The sequence below is a fragment of the Lactuca virosa genome, chromosome 7 (genome assembly GCF_052849685.1).
Source record: "Lactuca virosa cultivar CGN04683 chromosome 7, Lactuca_virosa_CGN04683_v6, whole genome shotgun sequence".
NCBI classification, from domain to species: Eukaryota; Viridiplantae; Streptophyta; class Magnoliopsida; order Asterales; family Asteraceae; genus Lactuca; species Lactuca virosa.
This window is the reverse complement of record NC_136432.1, coordinates 164,999,331-165,005,255: the sequence shown is the minus strand read 5'-3', so window position 1 is coordinate 165,005,255 and position 5,925 is coordinate 164,999,331.

The window sequence follows — 5,925 nt, the reverse complement described above, 5'->3', positions numbered from 1 at the left end:
ATCCCCTCCAGGTTAAAGAGATGTCCCAGGAACTGGACCTCTCATAACCAAAACTCGCACTTCGAGAACTTGGCATAAAGCCGTTCTCGCCTCAGAACTCCCAATACCTCCCACAGATGCTCCTCATGCTGCTCTTGGGTCTTGGAGTAAACCAAGATATCATCTGTGAACACTATGACGGAGCGGTCGAGCATCGGTCTGCAGACCCGCTTCATCAGGTTCATAAATACTGCTGTTGTGTTGGTGAGCCCAAACATCTTCACCACGAACTCGTAGTGTGTATAACGAGTCCGGAACGTGGTCTTCTCCACGTCCTCCTCCCTACCCGGACCTCAGGTCTATCTTGGAGCACCAAGATGCTCCATGCAATTGATCGAATAGATCATCTATCCTCGGGAGTGGATAACGGTTTTTCACCGTCAAGTTGTTCAACTCCCGGTAATCAATGCACATCCGGTGTGAACCATCCTTCTTCCTGACGAAGAGAATCGGCGCTTCCCATGGAGAACTACTCGGACGAATGAACTGCTTGCCCAGCAGTTCCTACAGCTGTGACGAAAGCTCCTACATCTCTGTTGGTGCCAACCGGTACTGCGCCTTGGAGACAGGGGCCGCACCTGGCACAAGGTCGATCCTGAACTCGACCTGCCTCTCCTGAGGCACTCCTGGTAACTCCTCCAGAAACACGTCAGCAAACTCTCTGACTACTAGAACATCTGATACCGAAACCTGATCCCCACCCGCGTATCCACCACATACGCTAGATAACCCGCACACCCGTGCTGATGTATTGCCGAGCCCTGGAAGCCGAAAAAAACCCTGATCCCAATCTAGTGCCCTCGCCGTAAACAATCAGTTCTCCCCCACTTGGGGTTCGAACTACTACCCGCTGACCCTCGCAGTCAATCATGGCACCGAAGCGACTAAGCCAGTCCATACCCACAATCACACATACCTCCCCCATGGAAACCGGGATCAGGTCTATCGGGAAAGATACCCTGAAGATCTCCAATACGCAACCCCGATAGACCGAAGAAGCGGAAATTCTGTGTTCGTTCGCGATAGAGACTCGCAACGGACACTGTAGCTCTCCCACTGGCAACCCGAACTCCCTACTGAAAGACTAAGAAACAAACGACCGACTCGCCCCCGAGTCGAATAATACCAAAGAAGGTAAGGAGTTTACTAAATACGTACCTAATCACAGATACAACATATAAGCATAAAACAGATATAATTAGTAATATAAGGGATAGAAACATATCAGCAACCACGTCTGGTGCTGCTCTGGCCTCCTCTGTTGTAAGCTGGAAAGCGCGTCCCTGAGCCCTCAGGGGTGCTGCTCGACCCTAAATCCCGTCAGTAATCCTCAGTGTAGCCGGCGCTGGAGCCTACGCTCGCCTGGCCGCGAGTTGTGGACAGTTGGTCTTCACGGGACCAACCTGATGACAGTAGTAGCAGATCCTCATATCCTGAACCAGGGTTTTCTAGTGATAATCCCTCACAAAATGACCCTCATTGCCGAATTTGTGGCACCCGCTACCCGATCTACAAACCCCCGAGTGACCCTTCCCAAACTTGCCACAAGTGCGGCCCTGCTATCCCCCTGACCTGGAATCAGCGATCTTAGACCGCTTCGGCGCTGGATGTAACTGTGTCGGGGCCTTCCGTTGCTTCCTCAAATGCAGCTCAATCTCCAACTCACGCCGCCTAGCGGCCTCCTGTAACTCCAACAAAGTATCACATTGGTGGGTAGTAACAAACCGACGGATGTCAGTATTGAGCATGCTCAGATAACGTGTCATTTGAGCCTGCTTAAAAGCAAACTCCGGGCAGAACATCACCCTCTCCGTAAACATATGAGTGATCTCCGTCACCGTCTCACCATTCTGTCTCAAATCCAGAAACTCATGAGGTAACCGTTCCCGCTCGACTCGGGGAATGTAGCGAGTGCGAAACATATCCCTGAACTGCTCCCAAGTAACTGCAGCTCTCTGATCATCCGAGTAAGATCCAGTCATCAACCTCCACCAGTCCTTTGCCCCAGTCCTCAGCAGGTCCAGGGCACATCTGACCTTCTGGTCAGTAGGACATGAACAGGTGAAGAAATACCCCTCCACGTCAGATAGCTACCTCATGGCTTTGATGGGGTCCTGAATCCCATCAAAAGTAGGCGGCTTCGTGTTGTCGAAGTCCTAATACTGAAAAGCTTGGCTGGCTCCTAACCGTGCCGTCGTTATAGTCACTGTGGTTGCTGCGGCAGCCACCTCGGTGAGGGCTGCATAGCAATCATCGAAATACTCCACCATGGTAGTCTTGATAGACCCAAACATCTCCGGTAACTGAGCCTAGAAGATAGCACCAACCTCATCATGCAGGATCTCCCGGATCCTGGTGTCCATCTCGTTTGGCCCCATATGGCCGATAGTCTCGGGCACTGTCGGGGCTTCCTTTCTGCCTCCTCCTGATCCTGACCCGGATCCAGTCACAAATCGTCGAGTAACCACCATGCTGAAAATATACCAGATATATATCAGATATTCCACATAATAATCCGGGAACCAACTCCCAACAAAACCCTAGGGGTTGTGACTTCCTAGCTATGTGTATGGGTCCTGTGCTTTCAGTAGTACGGGCCCAAACTACCTTCCACACCTACCCATATTTGTCTCAAGTATCATCACAATGCCCTAAAAATATATGTAAGCATGGCATGCACTCATTCCTCACTCCTAGAGGAAGGCTAAATATCTCATAACTTGCGGACTCGTCCCAAACAACCCGTCCATGAAACTTCCACCAACCCTGCAACACTTGTGTATGCTAGCCATACATAACGCTGGACCCTATAGGCTTTCGAATTCCTAATCCTACCTTAAGCCCTTCATCAAACAAGAATAAGAAATAAGGCCAAACCAAACATTCTCAGGCTATATGATCTTAATTATGTGCAGCCGTAATGCATACACTAAGAAACTACAGTAATGATGTCAATTTCATATAAGGAAAACCCTAGGCTATCAGGCCTCATATATCATGCAATTCTATCATGCAATTCTTGAAGATCCCTAGCCTAGTACTAGCATGATATTCTAACATATCACATAAATCAAGTAACCCGTAAGGTATTTTGGGGTCTATTCGCGAGCTCCGACTGATCGTACACTTTTATCCTCCTTTATTATTCTGAAAACATTTAAAGAAAATCCTTTTAAAATCTTGTCCTCAGTTTGAGACTGGAGACAAGTGAGTGTTTCCTCCAATTTACTCAAACCAAGGCTCTGATACCAACTTGTAACATCCATAAAAATCATGCCAAATTTAAACTTTGTAAAACATTTCTAAACCAATAATTATTACAAAACTTGTTTTCAAATAGTTCAATGTCAGAGTTTTCCCAAAATCAAATCATAAAACAAAAGGAGTTGCACGATCACGCCTTCACATTCCTGTGATCATCAAAAGTACCTGAAACAATAATCGATAAATGTATGCTCAAAGGCTTAGTGGGTTACCCCCAAAATACCAACGACATACAATCATAATCATAACATATAAACAAACATAGCATGCATAATGAGCCATCAGTCTGACTGGATCGCCTCACAGGCCATCAGTCAATCTGGACCTCTCTCTGAGCCTTCGGAACGTCTGGACCGCCTCTCAGGGCCTTCAGCCTATCCGGACCGCTCTTCGGTCCTTCGGCCTGACTATATGCCCTCCCGGGTCTGCATTTTATCCGGTCTGCCCTGGGTATCTTCGCCTATAGCACAAAGCAAGACCTTCCTCAACCCAATCCCCCAAACCAACAAACATGTGCACATAATATCATACGCTAGCATGCAAGTACAGATAGTCATACAAATCTAACAGATCACTAACATGGCAACCATCCTATAACCAGGATACCAATCTAACCGATCAATAACATAGCAACCATCCTATAACCAGGATATCGATCTAACAGATCTCTAACATAGCAACATCCTATAAACCAAGATACCAACCTACCAGGTCAATAAACATATCACCATCCTAACTACCAGGATGTAAATCAATAAGCATATCATGCAATACACCCGGATAGAAATCCGATAAGGGCCGACATTGGTGCCTTAGACCCTGTTGATTTGGTGAGGAGAACTCACCTCACAAGTACCTCGAAAGGATAAAGTCAAACTCCACCAAATACAGCCCCAAGTCAAACACCTACAACCACCAAGGATCCATTTCCATAAATTCCTAAATTACCAAAATACTCCCATAAGTCAACTGGTCGACCCTTGGTCAAAGTCAAAGTCAATGGTCAAAGTCAACAGTCCATGTTGACCCAATTCGTCAAGTGTAGTTAGCATGTAACATCTCAACTTTCACCACCAAAAATTTTGTTTTTAATTAAGTAACTTATAAAATTGTTTACTGAAAAACATCATCGAATCATATCAATTCATAAAACCATAGTAATATGTCTCAACCATATCATCAAAATAGTAATAATGTCAGAGTACAATCCCATGGATCTCAAAAAGCGGAAATCATATATGTGTGTGATGCGCTGCTACCGTGTCGACTCCTTCCCCTTTGATGAAGAGGTACCTGAAACAAAACTGAAAACTGTAAGCACGAAGCTTAGTGAGTTCCCCCATCATACCACATACCATAAACATATACTGCCTATCCCTCGGTATCTTTCAACCGGTATCTAACTTGCATAATTGGAAGCTGGACTTCCCTTCAGTATCTTTCAACCGGTAGCCGGGAGGTCACCTCTTCGGTATCTTTCAACCGGTAACTGAGAACTGATCTCCCCTTCGGTATCTTCCAACTGGTAACCGGGGGCTGCCTCCCCTTCGGTATCTTTCAACCGGTACCGGGGACTATTTCACCCCTACCACTAACATATAATAACATATCATGAACATACTGCTAGGCGTGCATGGGTGTTGTCTACCCCTTCGGTATCTTTCAACCGATATCTGAGGGCTATTCCACCCCACCTACTACTAACACATATAGCAGAGCATCCTAGCATATAAAGCATATCAGATAGTGGCAACCCAGACAATTATCACAAAGACAATCATCTAATCAAACAACTCTTACTAGTGGGCCGTCATTGTGGCCATAGACCCACTCCTACAGGAAGGTAACTTACCTCAATGACGTGAAGTGTCCGAACTGTCCTCGATGTTAAGATCAACTCATCTCAAACTCCTACACATAACAACCTTCCTTAATTACCATTTCATACTCTTAACCCTTTCAAGGGTCAACTCAGGTCACCTCCAAGTCAAGGTCAAAACCCTGGTCAAAGTCAACTTTTGGTCAAAGTCGACATCTGGTTGACTCAACTCGCCGAGTTGGTCCACCAACTCGTCAAGTTCCATAACCCACAAAATACTGGAACTTCGATCCTACTCGTATAGTCTTTCAAGAACTCGTTGAGTTCTCCTTCATACAGAATCGGGACCTTCTGCCTATGACTCGCCGAGTTCATCCTTGAACTCGTCGAGTCCTTCTTCATGCAAGTTGGAATGTTAGTCCTTGACTCGCCGAGTCTTTCCTTGACTTGTCTAGTTCTTCTTCATATACATTAGGACATTGCCTTGAACTCGCCGATTTCATCATTGAACTCGTTCAGTCGTTTGATCTTCCAGTCCATATTCAGGTCCATCTTGTTGAGTCCTCTTCTAGACTAAACCTGATTCCTCATAAACACAAAAGATCGGGGAACCATTACCCAACTCGTCGAGTCCTGTGAGCGACTCTCCAAGTCACCCAAAGTCCAAGTCTACCAAGTCGATTTCAGTTGAGCTCATTGCATCCAAATTGTAGATCTGACCTCCTAGGGTCGATATAACATGTAAAGTCACGAACTTTACGTCCATGCATGGGTCTTCAAGCTCAAAAGGCCCAAAAATGAAG